Source organism: Amblyomma mixtum, chromosome 3 (genome assembly GCF_055824585.1).
Source record: "Amblyomma mixtum isolate Tamu chromosome 3, ASM5582458v1, whole genome shotgun sequence".
Taxonomy (NCBI): Eukaryota; Metazoa; Arthropoda; class Arachnida; order Ixodida; family Ixodidae; genus Amblyomma; species Amblyomma mixtum.
In genome coordinates this window covers 396,195,776-396,219,019 of record NC_143014.1, presented here as the reverse complement: position 1 = coordinate 396,219,019, position 23,244 = coordinate 396,195,776, and the positions used below count along the sequence as shown (strand labels likewise).

At 48.7% G+C, this 23,244-nt stretch overlaps 2 pseudogenes; one reads left to right on the top strand and one right to left on the bottom strand.

Moving 5' to 3' along the window:
* Positions 1–13,169: 13,169 nt before the first annotated feature.
* On the top strand, positions 13,170–14,360 carry LOC149357272 (aurora kinase C pseudogene; annotated as a pseudogene).
* Positions 14,361–17,093: 2,733 nt separating this feature from the next.
* On the bottom strand, positions 17,094–22,147 carry LOC149357271 (aurora kinase C pseudogene; annotated as a pseudogene).
* Between the last annotated feature and the right edge of the window lie 1,097 nt (positions 22,148–23,244).

Here is a 23,244-nt window from a genome sequence, read left to right as displayed (position 1 = left end):
AAGTTACTACTGGTCCAGTCATCCAGTTACAATTCCTAATCAGAGGCTTCGCACAGACGGACACCGCTGAAACCCGAGGAGTGCGGCTAGATGTCCTATCGCACTAAACGTTAAGCGCCTGGGAAGAAAAAAAATTACCGACGATTACGTTACTTCCTAATGCGAAATTTGAGCGCAGCAAATAAGCTGTTTCACCTTTTCGATAGTGAGTCAACCCCAGCTGCGGAGTTGGTTTCAGGGACAACGCCGCCGATGCCGACACAAACAATATGATACCCTCGCTTCCGCAGCGCTAAGAACCAGGTCTAGCCGTGGGAAGGTGGTCACGTATTCGTCGACGTGCCGGGGCCTACGTGAAATAACCGGCGCGTCGGCAACTGAAGAGCACCCTATCCGCCACACAAGAACAGGGGGGGGGGGACCCTTTCCTCCTCTTTCTGCATGGCGGCGACGGTGTTCTATGCAGTCACGTTATCTTGACTCTCTAGCGGCGTCAGCGGCATCCAGCGGTATCAGTCGGCCGCTGCTAGCGCTGGGGGGATGAAAGGGGGGCGGAGCTGGTTACGAGGCCGACGACAACGCCGACGACGACGCGAAACCCAGGAACGGACGCCAAAGAGCTGCGCACTAAAAGAGACGTCGTTTATTAACTCTTGCAAAAGCGCTCGTCACTCCTTGGATAGGAAAACCAACCGGTCTATAATTTTGCCTGCCTAGTGCAGCTTTCCAGTTTATTTCGGTTGTCTTGTTCGGGTTTCACTTGACGCTTATAGTGCGTTTAAGCGCCGTTGGTAATCGGAATTGATCCTGAGCTCTGCACTACGGCGCGCTTATCTGTTCTCTCAATCCTTCCTTCACTACGATTGAGGTGTCCACCGAACGCTTTGTGCTGAGCCCTGACCACTGCTCACACATCGTGCATCTTCGCGTTAAGATCAAGGGATCAAAAGTCAAACATTTTGTACTGCGAAACACTTGTAGGGTTTGCACTCAAGAGATATTTTTGCTGATAACTACTGAATAACCTCTTTCATACGAGCTTTGTAAATTATACTAGTAAAATAAAAATAACAAGAAAAATTGTTTGCGCTTCCCTCCTTGACGATTCACTTCTAGGTTCCACCAAACTGTTAATTTATTCTACTCTTAGCTCTATAATTAGAGAATAAAAAACGAGCATTTGTGTTCAAAAATGACTGACCACATTCAAAGAGGGAGCACTCTTTTCAAAACCGACTAAGAATCTCCTATGACTGGCTACACATCCAATCTTGGAGCCGTCCATCACACTGCCACAGAAGCGCTGAATTTATCGAATAACTTTAACCCATTCAGCACGCGAAAATTTATTCTGTGTTCTTCCTACATTGTTCCAGCGCTGCGATTAGCAATGTTGAACACTTAACAGACAAATGCTATCATGCCGTAGCAGCGAAGACGTGTTTACGTGCACAAAAACAACTGCACTTAATGACAGGCGCCTTCACGGCCGGAAATGTCGTAATGGGAATGAACGTTAATGCTGAAGATTCAAGCGGGGAATTCGACCTCTGTGTCGAAGTTAGGAGTGTCGTGAGTTTGACTCTGCGTTCCGTCGCAAATCTCTACTCTATTCGCAGGAGATATGCTTTCCGATTGCCCGTGGCTCCCGTAGCACCCGCAGTCACGAAAGTTGCATTCTAAATAAGAAAAAAAAATAGTTATCGTGGTCCCTCTGTTTTAGAGGTGAGTAGCTATTTAGATTAATGAACAACATGATACATCTGCGGAGCGCCAGTGGTGAAGGCGTGAACGGGGTGTTCTGAACTGTCCTAAACAGGCACTTTAGATATGCGGCTGAGTCTTTTTATTATTAATTTATTTTCAACACCTCAAATGGCCCCGTGCAGGGGTTTTACATGAGGGGTGGGCATTCGTCATGAGAGATTAGTTTTCAATGAACCGCTTGAAGTGTAGCTTGGTAGCTTAGTAGATGTGTGAATTGACTGTGATGGAATTTAGGTTCCCTGCTATGCTCTATACATTGTCTAACGTTCTTCCGATTTTTCTTCCAAACTTATATGGTATGCATGAGTCATCACCTAGAATGTTTGAGTATTTCGAATAAGATTACTACATGGGATTATACTACTCCAAGCCTCTGATCCACCTTACTCCCCCCCGAAACCGATTTAGAGGGCTACAGCAGCGTTTTTTCTACCTCCTCTGATCTTACTGAAACTTTTTCAGTCCGCTGTACGCAGTTTTCTGATAGTTGTGCCAAATTTCGCTGCGGGGAGGACAAATTTTTAAATTTCCCGCTTCGTGGCCTCAATCGGCGAGATTTTGCAGGCAACCTTGTGTGTGGGACGTCACTGGATGCTAATGCTGGGCAGAATTTCGAGCTGGTTTTTCGTCATTTCGTCAAACTAGTGATCTAACCTCTCACCTACAGTCGCCAGTTTGGCGAATCAACGCGGACACGACAGGTTCTTTGGCAGTATCCCTAACGTCCATGATACAGTCAGTCGTGACCAACGTTTTTAGATCCCTTTCAGTTTGCAAGCTCCCCCGCGCCGCGCCCGAGAAAGCGGCCCCCGTCCGCTTCCACTCACCGCGCGGCGCTGCTGTCGCTGTCGGCCCGGAGGCGCCGGAGCGCTCGCGCTTGGCAGTTGCTGTGACAGCCTGTTCTCATCCGCGATAACATTGGGAGCGAACACGTCGAACTCAAATTTGCTGTACTTTTGGAGCTGTCACGTTGAAACTTCATCCTCATGGTTAAAGAAATGTTTCACCTGGCTAGTAAGGGTGAGATATAGAGCAGGCTGATGCCAGTTCGCAAAAAACCAATCGTTTGCATTGCGCTTTATCGCATCACGTTTGCGACGTTTAGCGCTGATGATATGCGTATGTTGGAGCAGAGCTATCAATATTTCTTCGGGAGAATGCATGAAACATTAAAGGTGCACTGAAGAGGAATCTGAACTTGTCTTTTTGCCGCGGGAACTCGATCTACACGTTCCGAGCTTTCTTAGAAACTGCGATGTACTGCCCTGTGTGGCCGATTTCCCCAATTATATCGTATTAACGTCCGGCTCCCGCCTTTTTTCTTTGAATTCTGCCTCGTACGGTGGGCGGAGTCGACCAACGCGTGGAGCGCCTTTCACCCAGTCCCGTGGAGGCTTTGCTTTCGCTTTATTTTGTGTTTTAGGTTTCCATGAATAAATAGTTTCATTCGCAGATAATATAGCCGCAAAATAAGCCCGAAGAAATAAAAATACGTGCGGACTATTTGCTACTACGGACTACTACGTATTACTCCGCCGATGGCAGAGCGGCAAGCCACCACGGGACTGGGTGAAAGGCGCTCCACGCATTGGTCGACTCCGCCCACCGTACGAGGCAGAATTCAAAGAAAAAAGGCGGGAGCCGGACGTTAATACGATTTAATTGGGGAAATCGGCCACACAGGGCAGTAAATCGCAGTTTCTAAGAAAGCTCGGAACGTGTAGATCGAGTTCTCGCGGCAAAAAGACAAGTTCAGATTCCTCTTCAGTGCACCTTTAATGAAAGGATAAAACTATCGATGTTCCGCTTCTAGATCAGTCACGAAATTCCGCGCTATATTATCAACGAAGCACCGCACATGCGAGCAGCATTTTGCACGTTCTTTAGAATTCCAATTTCAGAGAACACAAGTATAAATGCAGACACACTTAGCTGGATGCAGGGAGGGAATAAATATAGAAGAGCTTTTTATTTGCAATATGACAGCACAGACAGGAGCAGCGTACTGCACTTTCATTTTTAGAATGTTAATTTCATTGAACACAGACAAGCATTAAATGCAGACACACTAAGTCGGAAGCACGGAGGGAATGGTTACTTGAAGGCGAGCTTTTTTATTTGCAATGACAATATTTCTCTGTTCTCCAGCCGACGGTTCACGTCTCTCGCCTAGAAGTGAATGCGTGTCACTATGACAAAATGCAGCACTTGGCATGTAAAAGTGGCCATATGCTCTGCACATCCAAGCCGAACAAGGTTTTGCAATTCAAGCTCGTCTAGCCAAGAAACGTCCCTTTCAAAAACGGGACCTTCCTTCAAAGAAATCGGGATTGCTTTGTTTACAATGTTGGTAAACTCTAGCATCTTTTTGGTGGGATGCTTTAAGCACCCTTGCTTGAAGCTTTTGTATACTGTAAGATAAGAGTCACTGCCAACAACTGGCACCGGACAGCTGATATCTTCCATGCTGATATCTGCTGGCTGCTCCAAATCCGGCGGCGGTGACCATGGCGTAGACGCGAAGGGCCACGCTGGTCGGGCAAACAGCGTGGCGAGCGCCACCGCACGGAAGGAAACGGAAAGGCGACAACAATCCGCGCACCGCAGCTTTCAAACAGAAAGGGATCTAAAAACGTTGGTCGTGACGTAATCTTTTTGTAGAAACCCAGTTCCGATTTCGTTTTCCTGGTTTTTGCTCTTTTTAACACTCCTACTTGGTATTTTTAAAAACGGTTTTCTCCACCGGAGTGAGAGCACTATATGGAATGGGCTGTATCAACTCAATTTATTGAAAAAAAAACGGAGTTGACCTTTAATCTATTTTTTAGGTTTAGCCGACTTGAATACAACTTTCAAGTTTGGCTGTTTGGCTGTGCCCTGTGATTATTAGTCTATCGGTTAATGACATCACGACCCTCTCGATCGCATGCATAGGACGCAGGGAGTCCTCACACCACTGCTTGCACGGCGGTGCAGCGGTTAAGCGATTTGCCACTTCCCGGCAGGTGAGTGCTTCAAGCACAGCCACCCGCCGGGCTTGAGAGGCCCAGGTTTCTCTTCCTCAGCTCCCGCTCGGCCCATGCACAGGCCACACGAGCATTAGACAATTGCTTGGAATTTATTTCAATTGACTTCACAGCCACGTACCACGGGCGGCAGGTAACCCACAACCCAGCAGGTAGCGTGCCACGTGCCGTAGTCGCCAGGTGTGGATGACGTCACAAGGTCACAGGACATCTCTCGACCAGTCGGAGAATTTCGTGAGAGAGAAGCCGTAAATTCTTTGCGAGATGAGAACCTGAATGCTGTCGTATTAATTTTTGTTTTATTGTTTTGTTTTATTGGGCTTTAACGTCCCGAAGCAACTCAGGCTATGAGGAACGCCGTAGTGAAGGGCTCCAGAAATTTCGGCCGCGTGGGGTTCTTTTGACGTGCATTAATATCGCACAGCACATGGGCCTCTAGACTTTTGCCTCCATAGAAATTAAGCCCCCGCAGGCGGGATCGAACCCGCGTCTTTCGGGTCAGCATGTCGCATTAAGAGTGTCGAACGTTAAAAGATTTTTAAAACTTAGCGATGGTATTCTGTTGTTTGCCCAAGAGCTTCAGTGGGCACCTCTTACTTACGCAAAGTTTCTGAGACTCCGGGAACATGCCAGAGTCAGTCAAGCACCTTTCTGAGAGAGAGAATGATGACATTGATGAAGCGCTGCGTGTGGATGGATAAGTGCTTAAAGATGGTAACCTGTACCACGGCCGCTAGATACAAAGCCTGTACTAAATAAAAAAAATACATCACGTAAAATGAATTACACACGGTCTAAACCGAATGATCACCTGCACAAGTGTGCGCTCAACACTGCCATATGCCCCCACCTGGGAAATGTTTATTGATTGCAGGGGTTTAACGTCCCAAAGGGACTCAGGCTATGAGGGACACCGTAGTCCAGGGCTTCGGAAATTTCGATCACCTGGGAATGTTAAACATCTACTGACATCGCAGCACAATGCACGGTTCTCTGGAATTTCGCCAGCACCGAAATTCAAACGCCGGGGCAGGGATCGAATCCGCGGGTTTCGGGTTAGCAGCTGAGCGCCATTACCACTGAGCAACTGCGGCGGCCTGAAGAGGAAACCAGAGCGGCTAAAACAATCGGCCCAATGCTGGAAATATGTTGGCAAAGGGCGGTCCTACAAAAGAACAGAGTGAAACCATCCATTTGCAATATTGGGCCGATTACGTTGCGTCTGGGAATGTACTTCTCACTTGGGAATGCACTTGGGAATAATGTAAGGTTGCATAGCACAGGGAACTCCAGACGGGTGTGTAGGACCTGAAAGGGAAGGTCCGACACCTGCGGTTCTAGCACGAGTAGAAGGAGGTTCATGTACAGTCTCCAGCGAAAAATATTAGCACAGATCATTGGCGATCAGAATTCGTATATCTCACCACGCGGCGCTGCGGTACTGTTGTGTTTCTACACCCCCCCCCCCCCCCCCCTAACTCTCTTTGTGTGTTCCCGTCACACCTGTGTCCACTTAGGCCATGCCCAGAGGCAGTGGTCTTCATGAAGCACGTGCTCCCATGCAACCTCATGACAGGTGGAAAACGAACAAGAGGGAGGTATTCAACTCCTGGATTCCTGGTACCACCACTTCGGACCACGTGGGCCCGATCATGCAGCTACCGTGAACATTCATCGAGGCCGACAACCCCGCGACGGCGGTGGGAAGTGGGATGCTTGGAATGCCCCTCCGAGCCTCAGCGGATTAGTGTAGCAGGAATTTCAAGGGCCATTGTCAGCAGTAACCCAAGCGAAATTCCTTGAGCGGATTAGTGTAGCAGGAATGCAGGAGGTATTGTTCGAGCGACCACAGAGGAGGCGACGCGCCGGCGCCGGTCACGCTGGCGGATAATTGAAGAATTCTGTGGCCCCGACTCGCGTTCTGGGCATTCGGCGGGGAAGCAAGTTCATTCACCTGCTGGAAGACTTCGGGAGATTCCTTTCCCGCAGGGCTGGATGAGTCGGCATCTCCTCCTCTCATCGACCCAGCTGCGGGAGAGGGGAAAAGCTCGCACCTGCCCAGCCGTGGGTGGTAACAAGAACGTCCCCTTCGGTCCATCCGATTGGACAGTGCTCGTCGACCATTATTCGCCAGCCAGGGATCTGGGGAAACCGAACGATATTTAACTCGGCCGTGAGTGTGGCCGAGAGAAGCCTGCTAGCTCCAGTCGACTACGGTTGACGAAGACGTTGCCCTTCCACTGAGAGCCATTCTCAGTCCCGCTCGATGTAAATAATGTAAATATTCATGTAACCATGTAAATACAGTTTTTTTCCTTCACTTCCCCTACTCCCCGACTCCGGCCCACGTTTTCCTTCCTCCTTCGGCACTGCGGCGGTGCTCCTGGATCCTATGCCTGGTGGGACACGCTTCTAGCATCGACAAATATATCAACTGGTTGGCAGCGGCGGGATCGTCCACGCTTGGTCCTGGCTTCAGCAGTGGTGAGCGCTTGACTTTCTTTAAGAATCTGCCAGGCTTGATAACTCTGGAAATTTATCACTACCTGTAGATTGTTTTTCTGCACGTGCTCGCTTAAGCATTTCACGTAGCAGCTTATTTTTGAAAGTCCTCGTTCGAGAATTGCCATGGATTTGAGCAAGCTAAAGAAGCCAGAGTTGTTGTTGCTGTGTGAAAAGCTGGGTATTGAGGCCAGGAAAAGTCACAGAAAGCCGCAGCTGCTTGAGGCTATTAAGGAATGTGGTGCTAAGGAGGAGGGAGACAAAATTTTGGAGACCTGGGAAGTCATTCAGGAGGGAATCAGGAACGCTAAGGAGAAGGCCGTCAGGGTTGAAAAAGAACGCAAGGAGGAGGCCGACAGGGTTGAAAAAGAACGCCTTTACCGCAAGGAAGCCGCTAAGGAGAAGGCCGACAGGGTTGCAAAAGAGCGCAAGGAGGAGGCCGACAGGGTTGAAAAAGAACGCAAGGAGGAGGCCGTCAGGGTTGAAAAAGAACGCCTTTACCGCAAGGAAGCCGCTAAAAAGGAGGCTGACAGGTTAGATAAAGAAATTGCTCTAAAGCGCTTGGAGTTGCAACAAATTTTAGAGGCGAAGCGCGCCGAGAGGAATTCGACATTAAATCAGGAGGTTTCGGCGCGAAAAGATATTAAAGTCGGCAATGAAAACTGCGTGTCTTTGCCCATTGCCCGCGTCGCGATCGAGAGCCCGCTCGGGGTGCGTCTGACCGAGGCAGCCATCTCCCAAAACCTGCCTAAGCAGTATCCCTCCATTTTCAATAATCGCTTGGATATGCTGCCCAAAGAAAAAGGCCTTTGTTTTGGAGATAATGCTGCGCAGGTCCTTACCATTTCGAAGGCTCGTGAGGTCGCGGCGCCAGCAGAGCACGTAGTTGAAGAGGACAAACCTGATAGCGACTGTGGAGCTCCAAGCCAGAGCGCGGCGTTAGCTGAAAAGCGCGATGCCGCACAGATTGTCCTTGCAACCCAGATAGGCGTAGGCGCAGCGCAAAAAGGTAGTCCTCCAGAAAGCAGTCGCGCGCTGAAAGCGGCAACTGCAAGTTCTATTGTAAGCGAGGAATGCGCCTCAGCGCTGCCTCGAAACAATGATCAGTTCAACAATCAGGGAAGGACAGCCGCTCGCGACCAAACACCCGAAATTGAGTTATGCTCCAATGAAACCAGTGTGTCTTTGCCTATTGCCCGCGTCGCGATCGAGAGCCCGCTCGGGGTGCGTCTGACCGAGGCAGCCGTCTCCCAAAACCTGCCTAAGCAGCATCCCTCGATTTTCTCAAATCGCTTGGATATGCTGCCCAAAGAAAAAGGCCTTTGTTTTGGAGATAACGCTGCGCAGGTCCTTACCATTTCGAAGGCTCGTGAATTCGCGGCGCTAGCAGAGCACGTGGTTGGAGAGGGCAAACCTCAACCTGTAAGCCCGAAGCCTGTAAATTCTCACGGTGATGTGCTAGAGCAGGCTTTGTTACAAACTGACGATGATACGAACGCCGGCGACTTAAGCCGTGACGGCTCCGCGCTACCTAATGACGAGCCAGCCCAGGACTTACTCACTACTAGCACAAGGGTAAAGAGTACCGATAGTAGTGCAGGCGATAGTGAGTCTTCCGAATCAGGCGCAAGTGATGAGCTGGGGCTAGGTGAGGAATTGAATACCGATCTTGTGTTGCCCCACTCGGATGGCTTTCTCGAGCTCCTTCGTGTGGACAGAGAAACGTTCACCGCTGAGCAAGAGAAAGACCAATCTCCATGCAACTTGAGTCACCAAAGTGACATAGGTGTGTCACGGAAGAACATACCTTTCCAGCTCCGTTCTGACCTGCTGTACCGCCAGTATAAGGATAGGAAAGGTATCCAACACGATCCACTTATTGCCCGCGTCGCGACCGAGAGCCCGCTCGAGCTGCATCTGACCGAGGCAGCCGTCTCCCAAAACCTGCCTATGCAGCATCCCTCGATTTTCTCAAATCGCTTGGATATGCTGCCCAAAGAAAACGGCCTTAGTTTTGGAGATAACGCTGCGCAGGTCCTCACCAGTTCGAAGGCTCCAGAATTCGCAGCGCCAGCAGAGCACGCGGGTGAAGAGGGCAAACGTGACCCTGTAACCCTTATAAACTCTCACGGTAGTGAGCCAGAGCAGGCTGGATCACAAATTGGAAATGAGGCGAACGCCGACGACTTACCCTGTGACGGTTCCGCGATGGCTAGTGACGCGCCCTGCAAACCAACAGCGAGGGTTTCCACGGAGCGGAAGCGTATAGAGGTGGCCAAACGGGAAGAGTTAATCAAGGGGAAAGTGCAGCTCTTGTTGACTGCTCGACTGAAATCCGAACCGCGTAGCCGCCCCAATTTGGCACCTCGGTGCTCAAGAGTTCGCACCCGCCCCGTGGGAACACTAGCCAAGAGAACGCAACGCGCGAACCCGATCCGAGAGAGACGGATACGCTGGCACGGCATTCGCACTCGTCCGTTCCCTTCTCGCGTTCTGCTTTCTGAGCGTCAGCCAAACTTCAGAACCACGACACTTGGACGAGGAACAGTTAAGGGTCCTAAGCTGAAATTCCTAGCCTTGTGTCCTGTTGCACCTGCTAGAGCAGCTATTGGACCGCGGCCGCGAAGGGGGCGGCTGAAAAATAGGAACCAGTAAATTCCTCTGTTCGCAACGCTGTTTGTAGACGGATTCGAGGAATAATCCCGTCTTGAGTTGAATGCTTGTTTCTTTTGTTCATTTAACTCTCCTGAACAGAAATGCAAGCTGAAATTCCTAGCATTATGTAATGTCTTATCTGCTAAAGCAGCTGTCGGACCACGGCCGCGCAAGGGGCGGATATGACGCATAATCCCATATTGAGTTTAATGCTTGTTTTTTGTCTTTTGTTCATTACACTCTCCTATGCGAAATGAGAGTGAAATTTTGGAGCTTGGCATTGCGGGACTCAGTTTACATGCGTTGCAGTAAAGTGCGAGGTAATGGAAACGCTGATGGCCTCAGCCGAAGCTTTCCCGTGTAATGCCCTTTCATGACTCCCCAGACGTTATTCCGCTATGCAAATTTGTATTGTTCTTTTGCTTTAGCGAGAATCATTTTTGTCTGTTTGTATATGTGTTCAGCAGCTCCACCTTCCCTTTGTGCTCTCACGGGCGGTGGCTTTCTGTGACATAAACCGTGCTACGGCACCCCCCCAAAATTTTAGGAAATTTTTCCCTTTTGGCTAAACAAGCTCTGTGTATTCTGGTTTGGTCAAACTTGGAAACTTTCGGAGGAGGACGTAAATTTCACTCGACAGCTCATTTTTTTCTAAACAGACTTTGTCGACCGAAAACAGCTTGGCAGTTCTTAAAGTCGGTTTGGCGCTTTCTGCTTGTTGGGCTGTGTACTTTGCTGGTTGAGCTCGTTACAGTTGTCAACGAAGCAAGAAGTACCTTTGGGCCCAGCTGTGACCAAAAGCCGAACTGACACAACTCTAGGTCTCTGCGCGCAGCAGCGTTGGCTGCAACCACTACGAGACCTCTTCGGGCGGCGGACGTGCTGTTGTGTTTCTACACCCCCCCCCCCTAACTCTCTTTGTGTGTTCCCGTCACACCTGTGTCCACTTAGGCCATGCCCAGAGGCAGTGGTCTTCATGAAGCACGTGCTCCCATGCAACCTCATGACAGGTGGAAAACGAACAAGAGGGAGGTATTCAACTCCTGGATTCCTGGTACCACCACTTCGGACCACGTGGGCCCGATCATGCAGCTACCGTGAACATTCATCGAGGCCGACAACCCCGCGACGGCGGTGGGAAGTGGGATGCTTGGAATGCCCCTCCGAGCCTCAGCGGATTAGTGTAGCAGGAATTTCAAGGGCCATTGTCAGCAGTAACCCAAGCGAAATTCCTTGAGCGGATTAGTGTAGCAGGAATGCAGGAGGTATTGTTCGAGCGACCACAGAGGAGGCGACGGGCCGGCGCCGGTCACGCTGGCGGATAATTGAAGAATTCTGTGGCCCCGACTCGCGTTCTGGGCATTCGGCGGGGAAGCAAGTTCATTCACCTGCTGGAAGACTTCGGGAGATTCCTTTCCCGCAGGGCTGGATGAGTCGGCATCTCCTCGTCTCATCGACCAAGCTGCGGGAGAGGGGAAAAGCTCGCACCTGCCCAGCCGTGGGTGGTAACAAGAACGTCCCCTTCGGTCCATCCGATTGGACAGTGCTCGTCGACCATTATTCCCCAGCCAGGGATCTGAGGAAACCGAACGATATTTAACTCGGCCGTGAGTGTGGCCGAGAGACGCCTGCTAGCTCCAGTCGACTACGGTTGACGAAGACGTTCCCCTTCCACTGAGAGCCATTCTCAGTCCCGCTCGATGTAAATAATGTAAATAATCATGTAACCTTGTAAATACAGTTTTTCCTTCACTTCCCCTACTCCCCGTCTCCGGCCCACGTTTCCTTCCTCCTTCGGCCCCGCGGAGGTGATCCTGGATCCGATGCCTGGTGGGACACGCTTCTAGCATCGACAAATATAACAGTACGCAGACCTGCCTAACGGGCCGTTTCCATGTTTGCAGCCTAGGAGGGGACGGCAGGAAGTAAGCTTTATCAAGCGTGCGCCGCCCGAGCATTGAAGTGCCGACCCTACGTGACTGTGCTTGCGGCATTTATTTTGGCTCGGTTATCATGAGCAAAGATGGCTTCTTTTTATTACTGTTTTTTTATGTCCGCGATGGTTGGCAAAAGGAACTCGCGGGAAGAAGAGATGATAGCGCTGCTTTTAGCCAGTAATTTTGCTCTCCGTGGCAGTCCGCTGAACCCCCCTAATACTGTAGAATGGGAACGACCCGGCACTTTCGTTATCAGCCTCTTCGCCACCCGCAGCGCCACCCGTTATCATTCCGGCCCTCTGGTGTTCCGTCACGTGTGCTAATCTTTTTTACCCGCGACTGTAAGTGCAATACGTATGGCCTATTCTCAGTCTTCAGAGTTTCCTGTCCATTCTGAGTCAGGCTAACAGGGCTCCCGCTTGTGCATGTGCGTCCAAAGTTTCCTGTATCTCTCCGTTCAGGTTCTCAAATGAAACATGTTCAATATCTACCGTGTCTGAAAGAGCAGCTGATGCTGCATCGCGAAGAGCTATGCCGTCACCTACTATGTTGCGATGATGAGAAGCCCTGCAGAGTGTTATTCAGCCCCTGCGAATAGGTATAGCCAATTCAGTTGATTTAATTAGATTACATAAGCCGAAGCAACGCCGGAAGGCATGAAACAATCACTTCGCGTTTTGTTTATTGCATTCCGTTGTGTCTGAATATCCTTTCGTTTTCATGTTTACTTGAGTGTTGCAACTTGGTATGGTACACGGTGGTGCGCAGGCGAGTCGTGCCGAGAAGGGGAAGAATCTCATCAAAGGCAGATCACTTGAGCAGCATGTCGAGCTCCCTGATGATTGTACACGGACATCCATTAAGGGCCACGAAGGTAGAAAGGAAGGCAGATGCGGCGGCGGAGGCAGCAATACCGTGGAGTGGTGTAGCTTCTGGCTTGCGGATGTACCTACGCCGGTAAGTAAGTAACAGTGGCCTCGCAAGGCGCAGGTGGTGCGAGTAGATAGAGGCGGACCATATCAAGGCGTGCGCCGGTTGGAAGAAAAGAAGTTGTTATTTCATTCTGATCTCGAAACGACCCTTTAGCTTTACTTTTCTCTCAAATTTATTTACCCTCACATTTTTGATTCCTCAATTTTCATTCCAATCCCCTCAAAATCTCTCAAAATTCGTTGTTCACTTCCCGAGATTCTTCCATTTTTATTTATGAGCCGCTTGAGACAAACCTGAATGATATTTTATCCTGTTTGGGCCTGCATTAAACCTCGGCCAATCCCCCACCATGGGTATGTGCCACCGCTTCAGGGGCAACAACAACAACAACCCGAAGACCGAGCCTTTCTTCCACGCGGCTCGGGACGCTTCCTCTTCATCGCGCGCTCCCATCGTCCGGAGGTGGCGATCCTACAGAAAATTCTGGGCCGCTCCTTCACTGCTCTGGTCAGGACGAGGAGACGACCGGCAAGCGCATCCTGACTCACTTCGAGGAGCGCCGCATCTTGCACCGGCTGCGGCGGCAGCCCGGGGCATACAGATGCTCATCTCACGGCTTGGGGCAGTGTGGCACGACGTGGCGGGCCTGGTGTTCGGCCACCTGCTGGTGCTGTTCCTCATGCTGCGGCCCGGGGTGCTCCCAGACCACCGGATGAGCGACGGCTGCCTGGCCTACCCGTACACCGCCCTCCACAACTTCGAGTTTGGGACACCCTTAGGCAAAGGAAAGTTTGGAAACGTATACCTGGTGCAAGAGGAGAAAAGTAAATACGTCATTGCATTGAAGATTACGTTCAAGTCCCAGTTGAAGAGCAAGAATGGTGATCACCAGCTTCGAAGAAAGATCGAAATTCGGTGACATATCAGTCATCCTCATATCCTGAGGCTATATTGTTACTTCCACGATGAGACTAGGGTTTACCTTATTCTAGATTGCGCACCCAAAGGAGATCGATACAAAGAGGTCACCCAAGGAAAAATGTTTCACAGCAAAAAATTCGCGACTGATATCCACCATGTTTGGAAGGCGCTCCAGTCCTTCCACACCAAGAAAGTCATTCACCGTGGCATAAAACCAGAGAATATCCTGGTAGGTTACAACGGTGTGCTCAAGACAGCAGACTTTGGCTGGTCCATCCATGCTCCGTCTTCAAGGCGTGAAACCCTGTGCGGTACTATGGATTCCTTGCCACCAGAAATGGTTGAGAACAGCGACTACGACGAGAAAGTGGATCTCTGGGCTCTAGGTGTTGTGATCTATGGGTTCCTAGTCGGAAACCCTCCTTCTGAGTCGTGCTCCGCAAAAACTACCTATGACAGAATCCGAAGTCTGGACCTCCAGTTCCCTGCTCATGTCTCCAATGAAGCCAAGGATCTCATTTCTAGGCTGCAGCGGAACGAGCCTAAGGAAAGGGCAAGCCTAGAGGAAGTGATGTCATACCCATGGATCACAAAGAATATTGAGTGTAGTGCCTCATAGATGAACCTTTCTACTGGACTTGTACATGAGTGCTTGCCCAGAAGACTCCTATATGCTGCATGCGCCTGGGGAGAAGGCATGTGGCGACGAGGAGGCAAAGCATTTAAAAGGAACATTCTAAGACCAAAAAGGAGGATGCTTTGAAGACGAATCTGTATCAGACAAAGTGACTTTTAGCTTCGTTCCAATCGTGGACACTCGTCGACGATGCATATCGAAAGGAATGTTTGTAATATAGGTTTGTAATTGATACATTTGTAATTTTAAACAAAATCTGTATTCAGTTATTCACTAAAATTCCAGCACGATTTATGCAACCCTGCTTTGGGAGCGTGCACTGGTATATACTTCGATATTTAAAATGATCGAAATGGCCAAAACACGTCGAGACCTTCTTTACCTCATTCTTAATGAACAAAGTGCGGTAGCATAGAGGTTGCCTGCTATGCTCTGTACAATAAGTGTCTAATGTTATCCCATTTTTCCAGCGAAAACTCCAAACGTATCGCTTGCATGCGTGCGTTGCATTGGATTATCATATTGAATTATACTAAACCAGCCACTCAAATATAGCTTAATTCACTGACTAAACTGATTTAAACGGCAAGTACAAAGTTTTTCTATCTCCTGTGGATTTTTTTAAAACTCTTATGGCACTTTCTCCGCAGTTTTTGGTCCTTTGTGCCGAATTTGTTATTTGTAAAAACAACTTGTAAGCACTACATGACTCCTAATCAGCAAAGAAAACTTGAGCAATTGATGCAGTGTATTTGTGGGGGAACTGCATGCGTCAGATTGTAGCTTCGGCAACTGTGCCTCGCTAGAATGTGGCAGGCTCAGTGACAGCTGGGTTTCGCCGTTTTAGACATCGGCTTCAGGACTACAATGGTGCCGAACATAGCGGTAGTGCGACAAGCTTTCCCATGTTTGTTTCATCCCATTTTCCACGGCCGGTGAGTGAGCTGTGGAGAATTCGCCCTCGGACGGGAAGTAGGCCGCCTCAGGCGTACATTTGGGGCATCAATTTCTTTAGGCGTGGCACTGAATGTCATCCCAGCGTGTGCCAAAGAAGCTGTACTGAATTTGCTACATACGTGCATCAAATTTAGTCTAATTTCAAGCACAAGTTGGTAAACAGCTTTTCACCCACATCTTATCGCTGTTTGGCTGTTTACTCGTAGGAAAAGTTTGTTAAAGACAAAAGTCAGATATGCAGGCGACATTTGAAGTACAACGAAAAACATCTCCACTAATACCATGCAGCCATGTCCCTGCCTCTCCTAAGCTGAGCATCAACCGCATCGCTCCTCTCTTGTAAAATGTATTTGCGTCTAGTGCGATCACTGCAACACGCCTGTACGTTCACAAAAACACCAACACTGAGGGCTTCTCGTCATGATTCGATGGGACGCAAAAAGCGTCACAAAATGCTACGGCGGAGTGACAAGCACTGATAACAAAATAATGTAAGATTACCTTTCTGGCGCAACCTCTTATCGCAAGTACAGCAGGCAGACATCAGCGGCACACGAACGCAAACAACTTCGTAAGGAAAGCTGGCGCAACGAACGAGGACAGTGTTACCGGCGCCAAGAGAAGCACTTATCGTTGTTTCTAGCGGTCATCTTTCCTTCAAATAAAAATGGAGGAACGTCTAACCCTGAGCACAGCTTCTTTGGCACACGCTGGGATGACATTCAGTGCCAGGCCTAAAGAAATTGATGCCCCAGATGTACGCCTGAGGCGGCCTACTTCCCGTCCGAGGGCGAATTCTCCACAGCTCACTCATCGGCCGTGGAAAATGGGATGAAACAAACATGGGAAAGTTTGTCGCACTACCGCTATGTTCGGCACCATTGTAGTCCTGAAGCCGATGTCTAAAACGGCGAAACCCACCGAGCCTGCCACATTCCAGCGAGGCACAGTTGCCGAAGCTACAATCTGACGCACGCAGTTGCCTCACAAATACACTGCATCAATTGCTCAAGTTTTGTTTTGTGATCAGGAGTTATGTAGTGCTTACAAGTTGTTTTTACAAATAACAAATTCGGCACAAATAACCAAAAACTGCGCAGAAAGTGCCATAAGAGTTTTAAAAAAATTGATGAGTTAGAAAAACTTTGTACTTGCCGTTTAAATCAGTTTAGTCAGTGAATTAAGCTACATTTGAGTGGTTGGATTAGTATAATCACATATGATAATCCAATGCAACGCACGCATGCATGCGATATGTTTGGGGTTTCGCTGGGAAAATGCAATCACATATTAGACACTTATTATATAGAGCATAGCAGGCAACCTCTATGCTACCGCACTTTGTTCATTAAGAATGAGGTAAAGAAGGTCTCCACGTGTTTTGGCCATTTCGATCATTTTAAATATCGAAGTATATACCAGTGCACGCTCCCAAAGCAGGGTTGCATAAATCGTGCTGGAATTTTAGTGAATAACTGAATACAGATTTTGTTTAAAATTACAAATGTATCAATTCGAAATGTATATTAAAAACATTGCTTTCGATATGTATCGTCGACGAGTGTCCACAATTGGAACGAAGCTAAAAGTCACTTTGTCTGATACAGATTCGTCTTCAAAGCATCCTCCTTTTTGTCTTAGAATGTTCCTTTTAAATGCTTTGCCTCCATGTCGCCAGATGCCTTCTCCCCAGGTGCATGCATCATATAGGAGTCTTCTGGGCAAGCACTCATGTACAAGTCCACTAGAAAGGTTAATCTATAAGGCACTACACTCAACATTCTTAGTGATCCATGAGTATGACATCACTTCCTCTAGGCTTGCCCTTTCTTTAGGCTCGTTCCGCAGCAGCCTAGAAATGAGATCCTTGGCTTCATTGGAGACATGAGCAGGGAACTGGAGGTCCAGACGTCGGATCCTGTCATAGGTAGTTTTGGCGGAGATCGATTCAAAAGGAGGCTTTCCGACTAGGAACCCATAGATCACAACACCTAGAGCCCAGAGACCCACTCTCTCGTCGTAGACGCTGTTCTCAAGCATTTCAGGTGGCAAGGAATCCATGGTACCGCACAGGGTTTCACGCCTTGAAGAAGGAGCATGGACGGACCAGCCAAAGTCTGCTGACTTGAGCACACCGCTGTAACCTACCAGGATATTCTCTGGTTTTATGTCACGGTGCATGACTTTCTCGATGTGGAAGGACTGGAGTGCCTTCCAAACTTGGTGGATATAAGTCGCGAATTTTTTGCTGTCAAACATTTTTCCTTTGGTGAGCTCCTTGTGTAGATCTCCCTTGGGTGCGCAATCTAGATTAAGGTAAACCCTAGTCTCATCGTGGAAGTAACAATATAGCCTCAGGATATGAGGATGACTGACATGTGACCGAAATTCGATCTCTCTTCGAAGCTGGTGCTCACCATTCTTGCTCTTCAGCTGGGACTTGAAAGTAATCTTCAATGCAATGACGTATTTACTTTTCTCCTCTTGCACCAGGTATACGTTTCCAAACTTTCCTTTGCCTAAGGGTGTCCCAAACTCGAAGTTGTGGAGGGCGATGCACGGGTAGGCCAGGCAGCCGTCGCTCACCCCGTGGTCTGGGAGCACCCCGGACCGCAGCATGAGGAACAGCAGCAGCAGGTGGCCGAACACCAGGTCCGCCACGTCGTGCCACACTGCCACCAGCACTGAGATGGGCACCTGCATGCCCCGGGCTCCCGCCAGCAGCCGGTGCAAGATGCGTGGATCCTCGAGGTGAGTCAGGGTGCGCTTGCCGGTCGTCTCTTCGTCCTGAAAAGAGCAGTTCAGCAGCGGCCCAGAATGTTCTGTACCAGCGCCACCTCTGGACGTTGTGAGCGCGCGAGGAAGAGGAAGCGTCACGAGCCGCGTGGAAGAAAGGTTCGGTCTTCGGGTTGTTGTTGCCCCTGAAGCGGTGCCACATACCCATGGTGGGGGATTGGCCGAGGTTTAACGCAGTCCCAAACAGGATAAAATTTCATTCAGATTTGTCTCAAGCAGCTCATAAATAAAAATGGAAGAATCTCGGGAAGTGAACCATGAATTTTGAGAGATTTTGAGGGGATTAGAATGAAATTTGAGGAATCAAAAAGGTGAGGGTAAAACAAAATATTTAAAAATAAGCATCACTAAATAAATTTGAAAGAAAAGTAAAGCGAAAGGGTCGTTTCGAGATCAGAATGCAAAAACAACTTATTTTCTTCCAACCGGCGCACGCCTTGATATGGTCCGCCTCTATCTACTCGCACCACTTGCGCCGTGCGAGGCCACTGTTACTTAATTACCTGCGTAGGTACATCCGCAGGCCAGAAGCTACACCACTCCACGGTATTGCTGCCTCCGCCACCGCATCTGCCTTCCTTTCTACCTTCGTGGCCCTTAATGGATGTCCGTGTACAATCATCAGGGAGCTCGACATGCTGCTCAAGTGATCTGCCTTTGATGAGATTCTTCCCCTTCTCGGCACGACTCGCCTGCGCACCACCGTGCACCATACCAAGTTGCAATACTCAAATAAACATGAAAACGAAAGGATATTCAGACACAACGGAATGCAATAAACGAAACGCGAAGTGATTGTTTCATGCCTTCCGGCGTTGCCTCGACTTATGTAATCAAGTTAAATCAACTGAATTGGCTATACCTATCCGCAGGGGCTGAATAACACTCTGCAGGGCTTCTCATCATCGGAACATAGTAGGTGACGGCATAGCTCTTCGCGATGCAGCATCAGCTGCTCTTTCAGACACGGTAGATATTGAACATGTTTCATTTGAGAACCTGGACGGACAGACACTGGAAACTCGTGATGCACATGCACAAGCGGAAGCCCTGTTAGCCTGACTCAGAATGGACAGGAAACTCTGAAGACTGAGAATAGTCCATACGTAGTGCACGTACATGAACCTCCTTCTAGGCGTGCTAGAACCGCAGGTGTCGGACCTTCCCTTTCCGGTCCTACACACCCGTCTGGAGTTCCCTGTGCTGTGCAGCATTACATTATTCCCAAGTGCATTCCCAAGTGAGAAGTACATTCCCAAATGCAACGTAATCGGCCCAATATTGCAAATGGATGGTTTCACTCTGTTCTTTTGTAGGACCGGCCTTTGCCAATATATTTCCAGCATTGGGCCGATTGCCTTAGCCGCTGGGGTTTCCCCTTCAGGCCACCGCAGTTGCTCAGTGGTAATGGCGCTCAGCTGCTAACCCGAAACCCGCGGATTCGATCCCTGCCCCGGCGTTTGAATTTCGGTGCTGGCGAAATTCCAGAGACCCGTGCATTGTGCTGCGAATCCCAGGTGATCGAAATTTCCGGAGCCTTTCACTACGGTGTCCCTCATAGCCTGAGTTTCTTCGGGACGTTAAACCCCCAATAAAACAAAACAATAAAACAAATCTTAATCGACAGCATTCTGGTTCTCATCTCGCAAAGAAGTTACGGCTTCTCTGTCACGATATTCTCCGACTGGTCGAGAGAGGTCACGTGACCTTGTGACGTCATCCACACCTGGCGATTATAGCGCGTGGCACGCTATCTGCTGGGTTGTGGCTTACCTGTCGCCCGTGGTACGTGGAAACTTTTGACGAATTCTGTTTAAACTGCACCGCTCGCTGGAGAACGCTTGGATCATTTCAAAGGAGTCGCGTAAAATGAGGAAGTGACAAAATGCGTCTGGCTACGATTTCTGGTGAACGCCGAGAGCAAGGAGCAAGTTTGACGGAGGGTGGTCAGTCCCATCCCTTTCCGTGGAGTGAAGCATGCACACGATTGGCGAACGTTGTTTGCAAAGGTTATTTAATAGCGGAGATTTTATTCAAAAAGATGATATGATGAACTAAAAAAGAAATGGTGAAGCTTCTCTAATTCAGCACGGTGGGCGAGCACAAAGTACCGTAATTTCTAGACCATAGTCCGCCCCGGTGACGCAAAATTTAACATTTTAAACATGTATAGTCCGCGCACTGTAGTCCAGAAATTAAGGTACCTTCTTCAACGTTTACCAGTGGTATCGTCGTCAAGGGCCTTTCTCACGAAAAATAGAACATTATAGATTATGGAACAAAAAATTAAACACTGATTTCTGAGGCTGGCGCATACTCTCCGCACGCTTGCAAACTGCGATCACAGAGTTTTCTTTTTGAAATCACGCGTTTGAATTTAGGGGCCCAAAAAAATGTTGTTTCTTAATAAATCAAACTGTTTAACCAATATAGACGTCTTTTGCTATTGCCGCCACCGGCTCCTAAGGTTACGTGTTTAAAGAAGTTGTTTAAATTCAAGTGCAGGCTTTATTTGCTCATAGTTCACTTCATAAGGGAAGGAAATGAAACAAGCACGGCAATGATTACCAAGAACTGCTATGTCGTTTGGGCCGTTTCCCTTTAGGTACGCATTTACACTGCAAAGCACCTTGAAAAAGTGAGAATGTACAACGAATGAACCATCACTCGGGGACAGCTGCGTGAGGGCCCTCTCATGCTACACCTGTCAAGACAGGTGCCAATTCTATCAGAATCGAGAGCCTAAAAGCGCTAGTGAGCAGAAATGCTTACGGAAACAAGGAACTGGACACATCGCACATGTGGAAGCCAAAAGTTTTTTCTTGTTTTTTTATTTTTTGTTTTTTTTGCTTTTGGTGTAATAGTGGTGGTTGCGATTAATACGGGACTTACGGAGGCCTTTTGTTTGGAAGCCACAGCCAGCCTGTGGTTGGATTTACGTGTACTTTCTGTAAAATTATTTAAATGTTTGCAGAGCTTTTTTGTCACTGTGACCAACACGGGAAAAAAAAGGAAAAAATGCGGCACGACCCGTCATATGATGCGACAATTAGAAAGCTGCTGGATTTTTCCTCTATGGTTACTTTGATGCTTTTACTCTTATCAATGCTTACTCTAGGCCGAGGCTCTACACACAGGAGAGAATTCTTCTGCAGAGTGAAAATGAGCGGAGGCGGTTATATGAGTGGCGGGTGGAGCTTTTGGAGGATGCAGAGGGGTAGGAAGGCGGATCGAGGGTGGCAATGAGTGGGTGGGCAGATCAAATACAACATCTAAACACAATCGGCCTGATCTCTTACCTACTAAGAATTGAATCACTGGTAACTTTACTTCTACTGTGTGGACTTCATGATGCATAATTACCACACTTTCTTGCAATACACATAACAAATAAATTAATATTTCATCATTATATTTCTTGGGTAATTGTGGTGTTCTGGTTGTAACAAGCACACAATATCACAATTCCAGCCTTCTTGCGATACATCAACACAGGTGCAGCAAAAATTGGAGCAGCATCAAGTGTATTCATGGTATTTACTATAAGAAGCAATGGACAAAGAGTTGCTGATAAGCTCCTCCCGTGAAATTAGCCTGCAGCCAATAGCCAAATCAAATGGTCAAATTCATGCATTCACCACTCACCAATAAAAATGGATTTACAGCTCAAAGGGCATCAGGCCTGATGATGTTTGACGTAAAATGATGTTATTTAGCCAATGTTGCTTTGTAAGCAGCAGCATTGCGTTTCCCGTCGGTCACCATCATTAGATGGCACAGTCATAAGACAGGACTGTGAACACAGGAACATGAGTCCCCCTACAAACAGCGCCGCCTAGAGTGCGATGCGAGTGACGTCAAGTGCGGGGTTCCCGCGGCTACGATTGTTAGACAAGCTTATGCATTCCATGCCGGCGATCACGTGTCGCCTGCTCCGCCTGCTGTTCCCGGCACACTGCGACCACTGATAGGAGCGGCGGGAACATGAAGGGCTGCCTGAACACGTTGGCGTGCATCGCGAGGGCATAACCTGTTTAGAGTAGAATGCCAGAATCTCGGACGGCCATTTTCGTGGATGACCGGAGCGAGATTTAAAAAATCAGGGCGCGTTGGATTTCCCGCCTGCTTACGTATATGCACAGCACAAAACAAAAGACAAAAGGCACAACACTCATTTTTGATGACACGTGGCAACAAGCACAGCTGTAAGTGCGCCTCTTTATTTATCTCGTACGTCACGTGCATAGACAGCGGCCATGCCGTGTTACGAAACGAAACGAAGCAACGAACGACGACACGGCGGGAGCGCGCGCTCAAAGAACAGCCGCAGAAGCGCGAGTGGGAAATGAAACCAGGGCGCCGCGTCATTCGGCATTAAAGTCCACACTGAGCACGGATGGACACGATACTTCAAAAAAGTATGTTCAGTACCGACATCCAATAGCCTGACAATGCAAGGCATGCAAGACACATTTCAGGAACTGATTTTGATACACATACTAGACACTCTATATTCGATACTTCGAAACATTGTTGAAATCAGTGTTGTAATCGGAAGGGAGCAGACATCTGTCACTGTAAATGCGCTTGAAAAAAATAAATAAAAACTAGTTTCGGACGAGCCCACAATCGCCCCACCAGCAACACGGATCGTATGGGCCCTGAGATACCGGGGCACGTGTCCACCGGCTGAGTTCACAACCTCCGATACTTGCTTTTTCCTACGTCCACAACACTAAGCTTCATAGGGGGTGGGACCCTGCTCCTCTACAGTTCGCTGGTTAGTCCTGGCAACTTCCCAAAACTGCTGCCCCGTGTTTCCGGATAGGAGGCGCGCCCTCTCCAAGGCTTGAGCTCCCCTGGCCCCGAGGGTTGAATCTTATTCGCGGTTCTATTTCATGTAAATCGTCATTAGTTTATTACGGATGTTTCATTTCGGTTAAAAATTTTTTTCGAGGTGCCGCGATTTTTGGCCGGCCGACACGGTTTTCAATATAGAGTCTCACATGCGGACGAAACATACTACCTCTTGCGATGCATTTGCTTGCCACATTTTTTATTCCAGCGTGACGTCGGTCGTTGAACTCGACGAGTACTGTGTTGGTCACTTTTT